Source organism: Passer domesticus, chromosome 11, assembly GCF_036417665.1.
Source record: "Passer domesticus isolate bPasDom1 chromosome 11, bPasDom1.hap1, whole genome shotgun sequence".
NCBI lineage: Eukaryota > Metazoa > Chordata > Aves > Passeriformes > Passeridae > Passer > Passer domesticus.
The window spans coordinates 23,089,809-23,103,908 of NC_087484.1; the positions used below are offsets into that span (position 1 = coordinate 23,089,809).

Here is a 14,100-nt window from a genome sequence, read left to right on the forward strand (position 1 = left end):
CTCCTGGATATCCTTGTCTCTTTCTTCCATTGTACATATGTACATGTTTCTCCTATATGACTTTAAGTGTCAAGAAGCTGAAAAAACCCTGACAATGAAGGGAGGGTAGCTGTCCTCATAGTAGTTGTAGTAAAGCTGCAATACTGGAATATTAAGGGACAAGACTTATATAGACAAGACTATAGCCCTTGTATAGTAATCCAAGGTGAATTACCACAATGAATCCACAAGGCTAACCAAACACAACATGAACTTTATAACATTCAAGAGCCAAACGTTGCTCATAGAAGGCAAATATTTTAGGTGGGCTTGTGCTGGTATTTTGATGAATGGTAATGGTTGGGGGCAAACCTGAAGATCTTCCTGTTTAGTTTTTTTTCATTAGGTAAAAATAAAGACAAAAGAGCTTCACTGTTCAGCCTTATTGGGTGTCCCATTATAGAAAACAGAAAAACCAGTATTGCTTTCACACTCTACAGGCCAAAAATTTATTAAATGTTTTCCCAGGAAAAAAACCCACACTGCCAAAAGAGAGAGAAAGAAAAAGAAAATGAGAAAGATAAAGAAAAATAAGACGGAGAGGGTAATGTATATGGGTAGGAGATATTCTCTAGGTGATAGTGTGCAAGACAAAAGTTAAATTCAAAAATAGAATTATATTAATATGGAAATCAATATACAGATTAACCAGACTGATGGCAAGATCAGTAGCCACTTGAACCTGGCTGATCCCTAGTGCAGGGCTGATTCTGAGATCAGTGTGGTCAATTTTATATTGGACTCCCACCTTATTTAAGATATAACTGCAGAATTTGTTCTGTCACTTTATCTAATGTGGTGTAAAACAAGCATGAGTAATTAAGATAAAACTGAAATTTGAAAGTGTTAATTTCCACAGATGTTGGATTTTTGAATGAGTCCTTGGCAGTAAAGTTCTTGCTAGAACTCACAGAAGATAAGAAGATATGACATGTACCCTGCAACATTTCTTCTCAAAGTTCTGGTATCAGAAGTTTCACATATCTGAAATGTATGGGGTCATTTTTTTCATTTGAGGAAAAAAAAATCTTAGCTGTGAACCCAGCCAACAGTTGGGGAGATGAAACACATTTCCTGTAGAGCACCAGATCCAAGTGCATTCCTTCTATTCCCAAACCAGGAGAAGTCAGAGGCCAGGGGCAGATTTCAGGCTAGGAAAAGGCTGATGACTGATGTGTACATGGGGATTTGTGTCTCCATAGTGATCAGAGACCAATACCATTCTTTTCCCTCTTCATGACTAACACTGCCATTGTGCATGAGAAGCCCAGGGATTAAGGATCACTCCTTCAATCACCACACTTGAGAACCTGGTTAACTTCTCTGGCTGGGGCAAGGCTTGAAAGGCTTCAAGAACATCTCTACTTCCAGAGTATTGAGAAGATTAAAGTCAAGATTCTGCTTTGCAGAAAACTTAGTGGACCCCTTGGTAAGTGCTGAAATGCTGCTGGGGAGGGCATGGTGCAGGAAGAGGAGACAATTGGACCCTCACAGACTGGCAGCTGAACAAAATTACCTTTCTCAAGCAGCCTTAAAAACTCCACCAAAATAAGTATTGCAAGACAGGACTGTGTTTTAAGTTGTGTCTTCTTGGGAAAAAAGCCCTTGAGAAACAGGAGTGTGAGAACCTTCCCAACCCAGTGAGTAACCATGTAACTATTATTTCTTTTCTTTCCTATAAAAGCAAGGAAAGCCTGGCACAATGTTATAAAGGCAGACTGAAAGCATGTGCTGACTTGGCATCTAGTTGTGTCATACAAATTTTAAGCCTCAACAATGCAAACACAAGGAAAACTGGATAGTAGTCAGCAATAACAGGAAACATTGCCAAATCAATTACTGCCCTACTAATAATTAATCAGGACAGCTCATTGAGGGAAGCACATCTTATTTATAGCCCTTGTATAGTAATCCAAGGTGAATTACCACAATGAATCCACAAGGCTAACCAAACACAACATGAACTTTATAAATCATGCCACAGTATACTTTTAGACATATTCACTGATAAAAATATACTTAAATCAATATTAAGTATATATTTACTTAAGGATTTGTTTACAGAAATATTAATTTTGGGCACTACAGTTACTCCTCAATCTCTTCAAAAGCATTTTATCCCAATGTGCATGCTAACATTTGAATCCCTGTCAAAAAAAAAAAGGAAATAACTTCCCCTTTTCAAAAGATACTTGATGAGTCTTTGTTAGCTCTCCTTAGTTTCGGGGGGATTTTTTGTGTAAAATCCTTGTATTTTAGACTTTTCAGGTTGAAGTCCGCAATGCAAAATGCAGCTTCCAATTTTGATAGCATCATTGAAAAATTAGTTTGAGCACATTTATTACATCTTGGTTTCTCTTCTACTAGAATAGTGGCTTATCCTTACTGCATAAGACAGAATTCTTTAAAGGATCTTCAGACTCAATGGTTGTTGTCAGACAGAAATAGTTTCAAGAAACCTCAGATATATAATTCAATCCTGAGCACAAATGTGGAAGGCTTGGAGTGCATCTTTCTGGCAAACAACATTACTCTTAAAAGTGCCTCTACATTGTTGTAGCCACTGCTTTAAATAAAGGCACACTGAGCCATATTTTTTGCTACTACAAATTTCCACGGCTTCTCTGAAACCTGAACATCTAAAGCTGGTCCTGTCCATTGCCTTTAAGCAGCTTTACCCACATTCCATATGCACAGCCACCCATTTCTTACAAACACCACACAAATACACGGAGCCTACAAATGCTCTCCCCAAAGCTCTGCCTCTCAATCACTCATGCACACAGCCCTGAATCCCAGGAAGTGCCCTTCAGGAGTTTCATCATGCAATTTCCAGTCATAAACAACAGAACCTCTGAACAAGGGATTCTTCATAGGAAGGCCTATGATTAATGGAAGATTTAATGCTAAAAGAGAAAATTCTACATTTGTACCTCGTGTTTATATGCAGAGGGGTTGCTCCATGGTAATTTTCAAGTAGGTATGTGGTATGTTTGCTGTGTAATCAGCACTAGGAAATTGAGGGAGTTCCTCAGGTGAACCCTTTGGAAGGCAAGGAGGAAAGTGATAAGGGTGGGGAGAGGAGAGAAACTAGCAGCTGATGACGACTGTAGAAGATGAACAGCAGTAGCTAAAACACAACCAGAAAGAAAGGCAAACAACTTTTTATCTTCAAATTGAGCTTCTATATGAAGGACTATCTTTAGCTGATAACAAAAAGCAGTGATGAATCAGAGGAAGCTGCTTAGACACAGACTCATCACTTGGCATGATACAAGAGGTGACATGCTCTGAACTCAGCCCTGCTTTGCCCCACGGGGCTGTCAGTGAGCTGGCACCCCTGGAGGAGGCTCATGGCATCTTCCTGCTCCCCATCCTCATCCCAGAATGAGGCCTGCCAGGAATTATTTTTGGCCCTGGGGAACAGCACCCACAGACCAGATCTACATTCATCCAACTGAACCAGCAAGGCCAACATCCCTGCAGTTTGATTTATCCCTCCTTAGTACAGACACACATCCTCAAGAAATAGAAGAGTAATCTACTCTATTAATAGCAGCAGTTTCCATGGAAAGTTTGTCTCCAAATGGGGCTTTTGCAAGTTCTCAAAGCTGGTGAGAAGGACACTGTCCTCCCCATGTTTATGGACTGCTCTCTTTGCTACTCTTTGCTCCTGGCCACCTCTGTGTTCCTAACTAGGAACTGAACAAAGGCAAAGTGCAGCTGCTGGGTCTCTGGAAGCCATCCTTCAGCTCTCATCCTCCACAACTGCAGCTGTGATTGTACTTTTGAGCTGAGATAAAGGCGTGTACCCAAAGACATTTGCCCAGTTCCTTGGAAACCTCACAAGTTTGAGATTATATGAAAATGCAACAATAACTCATAATTCCTGTGGTTAATAAACTCCCAACACGGGTTTTTTGCAAAGCTGCCTTTTGCATAACTTCTTTATGCAAAGCCAGGTTTCTGAAAGTTAGGTTTCCTTAGGTGACAGAATTACACTGGCAAGGGCTCAAAATTAATAGAAACACAGATTTGCTGGTCAAGGACAAAAAGCAATCCTAGCCCCAACTGTGGTTTATTTAAAAATTATAATAATTAATTGTCCAAATTCATTTATTCAGGGAACAAAACCAAATTTTAAAACCACTTGGATTGAAATATGTGTTTAGACTGGAGAGTATAAATTAAATGGCATAGGTTCAGCTGAGAAATGGAAATGTAAGATGAGTGCAGCAGGATAGAAAACCAAATTCCTTCTGTGGTATGGTGTTTGATCAGCTGCACCACCATTCCCAACAGGGTACTACAGTGTTCAGGCTGACCCAGAGCCCCCTTTCCTCTTGGAAACATGGACAAGGGATAAGATTATCTGTTTGAACTCTGCAATTTCAGGAGATAATGAGAAGGTCTAAAGAGGATATGCTGAAGCACCAAAAGATAAAGGAGAGGAAGGAAAATTCTCAAATAATTTCCAAAATAAAGACTAAAGTTTAGAGGTGGGAGTGATGCACTTCACAACCAGAACCACTCATCCCAGGCTCTCCTCAGCCCCAGGGACAGCTTTCACTTGATCACTGCAGAGACTGGAATGCATGGTGACAGCACAGGGGACAGAGGAAACATCCTTTTACCAGGATCAAGTGGCTCATACTTCAGATAGCAGAAAAATAAAAAAGGAACTGGGAGCAGACAGTAGTAAGAAAACAAGAATGTTTATGGTTTGCCATTCTACCTGCCATATCCTAATTCTCAACATTGGCATGTGTTATTTGGTTGGTACAAAATACATGAGGCAAAGGATATTCACTTTTCTTAATGAATATAAGCTGACTCCATTGATAAGGATATTCAGCCTTTCCCACTTCACATATACTCTGTTTTGGGAGTGGGGGGAAGAGAGAGCATGTTCCTCTTCAAAAACAATATTTGAGGATGTTGTGTACTTCAGAGTTTAATGCACCAGCTTTTCCTTTGTTAAAAGCTGGATTCAAAGCCCAAGTCCATCTCAAAGAAAATTAAATGTGAGCATTTCATCCTGTTCACTTGTAGCCCTCAAGAAAGGAACTCAGAACTGCTCTGAAGCAGAAATTTCTGCCCAAACAAGTCCCAGAACTGGAAGAACAAGTGTGAGTGCTTTGAAAATATTTCAGTCCTGAGCTATATGTGAGCAGTCCAGCCAGTACCTGATGTGGTGTATACATCCCTGTCTGTTATCATTAAGTACTCTGCTTAGAATTAAAAGCACAATGTAGCATAATAAAGAAAATTGAATGAGGGAGGGAGAGAATAAAATTGCTTATGCTGCCACTTTGTGGTCTGAAATAGCATTTATTGCTCAATGCATCAGTCTAGTTTACACAGCTTCCAGACTCTCATAATCCAGAGTCCTGACACTCCATGCAGAGACAGCAGAAAAAGAAAGAGTTGATAAGAAATCAAAATGGAAAGCCCATCTCATGTGAGTGGGCACAAAGCCTGAACTGTAATGCAAGCTTCATTGAGTTCCCTAAGGACTAATAGTTAACATTTAAGGAGAGTTTTCTTTTTTGACAAAATCACACTAGCAAAAGAATGATTCATTTTACCTGTTTTCCTCTTTAGTGTGTCCCTTGCTCAGCACCAAGTGTTTTATGAGCTCTTCTGAAGAATATACTTGCAGTGAACTACAGCAGTGTTAAGACCAGTATTATTTAACAACACTAATTAAAACCACTGCCTGATGCTTCAAAGTATACTGAACTCAGCTTTGTTATCCTTCCACACCCAGTGGCAGAATCTCCAAAAATTTAACTCTGATGACTGCTAACAACCAAAGCTGGGGCAGTTTTCAGGAGCAGGCACTTGACGTTGTACAAATCTTCCTAACACACACAGGCGACAACTGATGTGCAGAAACCACTACACATTTACATCACCCACACGAGGGAGAACCCCACAGCAATTTCAGGGGCAGGACGGACACAGTTTTCCTTTTTGCCGTGGTTGTTACTTAGTTCAAAGTACACACGACCCGGGTGTGGTGAGCGGGCTGCGGGTGCTGCGCCGTGCAGGGAGCCCCGACCAGCAGCAGGTGGAGCCCGGCCACAGCTCCCGCTCGGGAAAGGATGCTCTTCCCTCTACACTCCCTCTTGCAGATTTTGACAAGCAGAAGTGGAGAATTGGATTATTCTGACACAGTAAAATTGTATTCACTTGTCCTACAAGTCTGTGGTACCGAGAAGGAAAAATCCCGTGGCAAGCCTCAGACAGAGCAGAAATCTCACTCCCATTTTTAACAGCTTTGCAAGGACTCCAGCCCAACAATCCAGACATAGAAGAGGTCAAGGCTATGCAGATAAGAATTTCCCAGCAGCTGCATACACATTTAAAATTTACAGGACCAGAACCACTGGAGAACATTTCAGACCTGATATCATGCATGCTATATTTCCCTCACGGAAGACTTCCTCTCCCCTACCTGAGCTCTGTGGCCAAAGAGGAAAAGGAAGGCAACACCGAGTGTGAAAAGTCCTTGTGCCTCTCACACCTTGTGCTCAGCTGTGTCCCCATGCTGGGGTCTCTCCAGCACTGGATGGCTCTCCCACCTGACAACCTGATGATGCATGGAAAAGCTCAAGGGTCAATCCTGTCTTAGCCCATCTTGGCTTGCTCCAGATGGAACCTCCAGAGTGGAAAACCTGTTCATTGAGGCTATTAGGCATAGTTCAACCTGCTTTTTTTCCCTTCCCAGAGGAAAGCACAAGCTTTCTACAACCAGCCATCCTGCCACAGAGACAGAGCTGTTCTCCAGGGTATGAGAAGGAACAGAAGGAAAAAGGAACCTTCTGTCACACCAGGCATTCAATCCTTTCTTGATCCTCCTCCCCTCCCAGGTAGGGAGCAGCTGCTCTAGGCTCTCTGGACCTCACCTCACCTGTTCTTCCCTATATGTCTCTATTTTCTTTATCCCTAGTCTGTCTCATGCCAGGCCACCTCAGGCTCCTTTGCTCCCCTTCTGCAGTGAATCAGGTAACTCCTCAGTCCCTGTTCAGCTGCCAGGCTAGTGTTCTCCCAGCCTTCTTCATGCTGAGGAGAAGTATCAACTTTTCATCGCCCCTGGAAGTCCTGAGAGGTTCTTACAGAGACATTAGGGCTCTTGGCCTGTCAGAAGTTAGGTACTTGAGCTTACTCTCTTCTATATTTTGCTTTTTCTGGTTAGACTCAGGTTTTGTCACTATTAGAATAGTACCAATCAGTAATACAACACATATCCATACACAGACAGGAACAAATTAATGCAAGCTCTGGCCATAGCAAGTTGTTTTTGAGAACCCCAGAGTTGACTCAGACAGCAGCATGGTTCCTCCACTACACAGGCAGGTAGAACCTTCCTGCACACACACAAAGGCTCACACTCTATGTGTGGAATGACACCAGCCCTGTAGGGAAAGGGAGCTGTTGTCACAAGTTCACAAATTTTCTCCCTTCAGGCAGCCAAGGAAAGTAGATAGAGGAACTATAGAATCATTGAAAGGTTTGGGTCAGACCTTAAAGATCATCTAGTTCCAATTCCCTTGACATGGACAGGGATGTCACTTACTGGACGAAATTGCTCCCAGCCCCATCCAGCCTGGCCTTGAATACTTTTAGGAAAGGGACATGCACAGCTTCTCTGGGAAACCTGTGCTAGGGCCTCACCACCCTCACAGTCGAGAAGGAAGTCTGTCACCTCATAAAATTTCACAGATAAATTTACAGACCTTATGGAACACCCCTGGTCCTGGAAAGGAAGAGTCAACAAAGGTCCCTCGTTGGGTTTTCACAGGGAACTCTGACCCATGTGGTGTGACATCACATTAGAAGGCTGAGCAGGGACTGCTCCCACACAGCCCAATGCTAACTTGGTCCCCAAGAATTTCATAAGCTCCAAGCTGCCACACTAGAGCTGCGTCCTAAGAGTGATGAGCACATGCAGCTTCCAAAGCCAGCTTGGCCAGAAACAGCTGCTGCACAGCTTTGCTTTCATGGCAGAGACATAGCCTCAGAATCTCATCATCAAATCATGATGCATATTATTGCTACTTGGGAAATAGATGTAAGGTAAAAGAGGGTGGGCAGCTCCAGTCAGAGCTGACAAGGGGCTAGGTATCTGTTTTTCTCCCCAAATACCCCAGCTATTTTTTACTGAAAGAGAATAACTTTCCCTCCAAAAGAGTAAAAAATACTCAGAAGTTTTCTGACATACTGAAGGATGGGGCTTGGCAGAAGGGAAACAGCTTTGAACTGGATCTGTGCAAGTCACAAGTGATTGGGCAGAATTTCACTTGCTCAAACATTCAACTCCAGGTGAAGTGTATTGGGCATAAAGTTGAAATTCAACCCAGGGTAATAATCACCTAAAGCACAGTGTATGTCAAAATACAGCATGTAAAAACATGCAAGATTATGCAACAGTACTCCAGAAAACACTTCCTCAACTTCTCTGATAGATTCACTTCTTTTGTGGGTCTTCCAAGTAAGAGTCTATGTAGTCTTCGGTGTCCAGTCATTTATCAGCAGCAATATCCTTTTCTATTACTGGAGAAAAATCCAAACCAAAAACACGCTCGTGGGCAAACCCAGCCTTGCCCTTTTCTTGCACTGTGCCCATTGTACCAGCTGTGTGGTTGAAAGTGGCAGCAGTAAGTCACAAAGTAAGAGAAACTTTTCCTCAGGCATCCTGAAGGAGTTAGGAGATCCAAGGCAAACCTCGTGCCCAGTGGCTGGGATTGCAGGGCTCCATCACAACCCAAGGGACAGCTCTGCAGCCAAAGCCAACTTGGCACCACTTTTACCACTCCAACATTTTTGTCAGTCATCATTCCTCTTGCTCAGGTAATCAGAAGCTCACACACAGCTCTCCAGGGCTTTCCTCAGGAATGGGCTGACACACACATCCAAACCACTGCTCTCTGTCACAAGGGAGGCACTGTTCCTCTGGCTTCAACCCAGAGCAACTAAAGCTGATACTTCCTGCCTCTCACTGTTCCCCTGGATCCCCTCCAAACTATTCTCTTTTTTTGTTTTTTCACAGCTTCTCTAACCTCCAAAACAAAGTTTAGCCTATTGCTCTGTATCAAATCAGCTGCTTGATCACCGTGATGGTGCTAATTAGCTATTTGATTAACTATGTCTGGACAGCTGCCATGTGGGACACTCTTCCATCAGGATTTAAGACCAGATTCCTATCTATTGCCTTGACTGGCAGAAATGGACTGTCCATCAAGTTTTTCTGCAGGTAAGGTGGCTTTGCTATGCAGAAAAGAGTTCCAGAAGTGCAGCTATGCCAATACATTACCTGTTTTTACCATATTTACCAAACCAGAAAGGAAGCATCTACCTGTTTTCGCTATTGTGTTTTTAAGACTAGACTAAACAAAAACACCCCTTTTGGTTATATTTGGCCTCTAGTCTATCCTTCCTCAAAAAGTGTGACACTTCCACAACCTCCGAAGCAGTTCAGTTTTCCTGCATCCATCAGTGATGCTGCTTCAGTGGCAGTTTCTCCTTTTCCAAGCAGAGGCCATTATGTCTCAGTTGTTGCACTTTGTAGATTACTCCAAGTAGCCTCTGCTAGTTTAATGTACCAATATACCCCTGCAACTTTTATCAATCAGGGTCACCACAGAAACTCCTCAGAGCAACACCAAGAATCACTTCCCATCCAATATTTACTACTAGGTCAGTACTGAAATAGCTAACTTTTGTTGTAACCAATCAATTTCCCAACAGCTAAAACCTCATTATACTCAGAATGGGTCCATTTATCCATCATTTTCCCCTCTCACCATTCCACTTCACAAACCAACCAGAACAGACACAGGGAGCTGTGTATAACTGGAGAGACCACGCTGAGAACACTTTGCTGTCCTAAAAGACCTCCAAAATACCCCTGACAATAGGAATAGAGCAAGGAAGATGACTGCAAAAGGATAAAATTAAGAATTCTACCCAAAGGACACAGGCAGTTGATACACTCCTAAATAGGGTACCACCTCCCACTGAAGGTTTCCCTCTTGCAGCTGGGCTGCTACTGCCTTGGATTTGACTGTAAAATCCAATCAGTTCAAGGAGCAATCTAAAAATGAAAATCCAAACATCACATTATTTCACTGTTTTCTTCTGTTTCAAAGCGGAGGGAAGAGGGATTTCAGATGCAAGTCCTGTCAGTGTTTTCTGTTAGTTAGCTTGCATTTCTGTACCAAACTTCATAGGATGACTTCATGTTCATCTCCATGTGTTATGTGTACCAATAGCTGTGCATCACTTATCTGAATTACAGTCAGGACACGCTAGTTCAGATTCAGCTTTGGGGCAGCACCTCTGTGGAGATTCTCTGACAGAAATGGGTCACACATTTCCAGTTCACAGAGCTGCAAAACTGAGGCCAGGCTGTCTGTGGGACTCTGAAAAGCATGACCAGGACATAGGAATTGGTACATCAAACTCCAGCACATGTGCACTGTGTCCTCTAAGGACCTGTCTTTAAGCTATCTGGATTAGGAGCCAGCAGTTTAATACACAACTTCTTACAAAAGAAGTAATTGAGGATCTTAAAGTCAGAGGAGGAACACATTTTTTTTTTTCTCAACAGAATAAAAGGCACTGAGAGCATATTGAAGCTTCTCAATTTGAGCAACGACATAAAACAAATACAACCATTGCTCTTCAAGTAGAAGAACCCTTTTACCAACCCTGTTATGTTTAAAGCCACAGGGACTTTGTATAAGGTGAAAAGCTTTACAGGCATCTCCTGCAGGGATATGCTTGATAACGAGCATCATGCAAAAGTCATCTTTGATAAAGCTGTTTGTCTGTACAGCAAGAAGAGAAAGATGATCTAAAATCCAGGTACCTGAAGAGCATGATCTGCTATTGAAACACCCAGATCATGAAGCATCTGTAGTCAGAGCCTCCCTTGTATTATTCAAAAGCAACAAGTAGATTCAGTGCCCTCTACTGCTAAAAATATGAGAGCCTATTTTACATTTACTCTATTTTTAATTATCCCAGTGATCATCAGAGTCAGAACTGGCACAGTGTTTTCTATCCATGCAGGAAAAGCCTGGCTGGCGTATCAAGGTCTATGCCATGATTCAGCAAGAACAGAGAGGGCACAGTCACTCAAAGCCTTGGCTGGCAGCAGAATGTGCACAAGCAGAGCAGCTTTCTGTTTGTAAAGGCATTCCCAACACCTTTTCTCCCTTTGGTGCTGCCAAGGAGACAAAGCTTTTCAAGGAGATGAACTCATTGAGTTCATGTTTGCAAGCATAGATTGGAAATCCCAAAGGGGGAGAGTACCAACACCACACTTTATCAGAGCAGCTTCTGCCTTAGGGATAGACACTACTAAACTGGTAACAAAGCATACACACAAGCCAGCACAGGGAAAAACACAGTTCTGGTAATTTTAAGCAGTTAAATATAGTTTTCAAATTCTTCCTTTTCATCCTACATATTAGTATAATTTTGAAGTTTTGCTTTACCGAGTTTGGGGACTTGTTCTCCAAGAACATGGTAAAAATAACTCTCTTGAAATCAGCTTAAATTTACAATGTACACACTGTATAATGTCTATGTTGTACAACAAGCCCTAAATATTTACAAATAATTCTAAAATAATGTTATACCTCTGTATCAAAGACTGAAAGTGACTAAGAGCAAGATCTGAAAAGGTTCAGTTGTTTCCAAGGCTGAATTCTTGCTTCAGTGGGGTTTAATAGTATCCCACTTGCAAGAATACAGCCTTGTGTTCCGTTCCCCTTACTTTTGGGGCAAAAAAGGTCCCTATTGATTCAGAATTAAAAGTCTTATTTCTTCTTTCTTGAAAGCTTCATTTATGAGAATGACTGGAATAGGATGAATACTGTTCTCAGAGAGCAAAGGTTATTCTACTTCCATGATGAAAAGTCTCTTTCAGAAAAAACAGTAGGATAGAGAAATTCTGTTGTCAATGTCAAACTTCTCCATAAATCTTACCTGTGAAAACCTGCAGATATGCTGCCATTTAAAAGATGATAAATACATTTTTAAATGTTGATAATAACATCACTAAGATTTAGCAGTGCAGCACAAGAATGCCTAAGAAAAAGACATTTTCCTTCAAACACCTTTTGCCCAATGGCCCCTGCTCCAGATGCCCACATTCTGTGCTCCCATATTCAGGTGGTCCCTGCACCCAGGAGCAGCACCCACTGCCAGGGGCCCCATCCAGCTCCTCTCTGTCCTCAGGGGAGGAGGATGTCCTGAAGATTCAGGTTATCTGAGGACCTGTTTGCAAGCACAGGTTATTCTGAAGGGTGAGATAATATGTGAGGTGCCAGACCTGCAGAAGACAATCATTCATGCTGATGCTGAATGCTCAGCAATTTTTATATTTGTTGTTGTGTCATGATTAATGCCAAAGATTTTTTATGTTTAAATAATTTAGGCTGTTCATAAATTCACTCTGAGAATGAACCAAGCATAGAAATGAAGCCTGTTAGTCCCCCACTGCTGAAAATAGCCTCTTTTGAAAATCATATGTAAATTGTCTAAATAGTTCAGCAGGAGAAACTGCTCTTTCTTAACAAACTTTGGGTCAAATTTCATACCAGCAAGATACTTGTGCCTACAGATGCTTTCTTTGCTTCAACCTAGCAAAGTTCCTCATGCCCAAAACTGCGTATTTACTTTTGTTCAAGAAACTTGTCAGACGGAAAAAAGCTCCCTGTGTAAAGAAGCAAAACACAGTCCAACAGTCTAAAATGTTTAAAGCCGGAGGAGTTCTGTATCTCCCATCATAAGAAAAGGCAGAATAAGTACACCCATCTACAATATGAGGAAAAGCCTCTCTTCTGACTAAGAAGTTCTGATGCAGAACTTCTAACTCAGTAAAATTTCCAGTCCAAAATATTGGGAATGAGCTCTCCAGAACAGTAGTGGACATAATCTTGCCAACAAAAAACATTTCCTGCATATTTACTCAGAAAGCAATCGCTGGACTTGCACAGCAATCTCAGCTCAAGTGGTTCTTTGCACTGGTGTCAATTCCTTTGAAACACCAAATTCCTAGAGTCAAAAACACATGGAAAGTTTGGCCTTAAAACAGCAGAGATGTATCACAATAGAAACAGAAAGTATGAGGGAGGGGAGCAGGAGTATGACAGTCACTGGCACTGTGAAGCAAAAGTAGAATTTATGTATTTTCAAGTGACACCTCACAAAGCATCAGCCCAGACCCAGTGTCACAATCCCAGAACAAACACTACTGACTGACAGACCATATGCCACTATTTGCATTGCAGTTCCGCAAGTGAGGTTTAAGATAAATGAAGGGTTAAATTCCCTGTAAGATAATTGTGTTCTACACTGACATCTAATTCTCCTGGCAAAACATGCAAATATTTAGCAGGCTAGTGAGGGATTTTAGAGGTATTGCTTAGGCAATGAGAGCACAGCAAGGAACGAGACAGGCTGGAGCCCAGTCCATCCAAGGTGCAGCTGGAAGTAAACACAGATTTCTTGTTGCCCTGTCCTGGGGTGGGTACAGGTCTGGCTGCTGGTTAGCCCTGCTCTCTCTAGTATTGCAGCTGTTCTTGATGGCATCCTCCCTGCAGCCGCCATGGCATCCCACTGGCATCAGTCCCCTCCCTGTGGCTGGCACAAGGAACAAAATCCAGGGCTAGAACAGTCTCTGGAGTGGAGCTTCACCTGGCCCTGCAGGACACAATCCAGCTGTGCTCACCTGCAGAAAGCCCTGCCTACTCCTCAGTTGCTCACTAGTAGAGTCTAAATACTGATACAAAGAAGAAGTGACTGAATTTGATGTATTAAAAAACAGATGCTGAGAATTTGGCACGTTTGCTACAGTTAATGACATGATTCTCCATGGATTTCTCACAGTCCCATTCCCTACTGCCTTTCAGGCCAGCTTCCACATGATCACCATTCTGCCCAATGCACTGCCCCATGATGACATATGCTGCATCCACTAATTTTCAGCTTGCAAATGCAGGTTTCTTCCTAAATGTGGGTGGTCTTGGCTTATGTCTCAGCCTT

At 42.2% G+C, this 14,100-nt stretch overlaps 1 protein-coding gene across 1 annotated transcript in view; it reads right to left on the minus strand.

Annotated features, from left to right (window-relative positions):
* Window positions 1–14,100, minus strand: part of ARHGEF4 (Rho guanine nucleotide exchange factor 4) — a 205,676-nt gene that overhangs the window by 149,492 nt on the left and 42,084 nt on the right. The gene's annotated exons all lie outside the window — the stretch shown is intronic.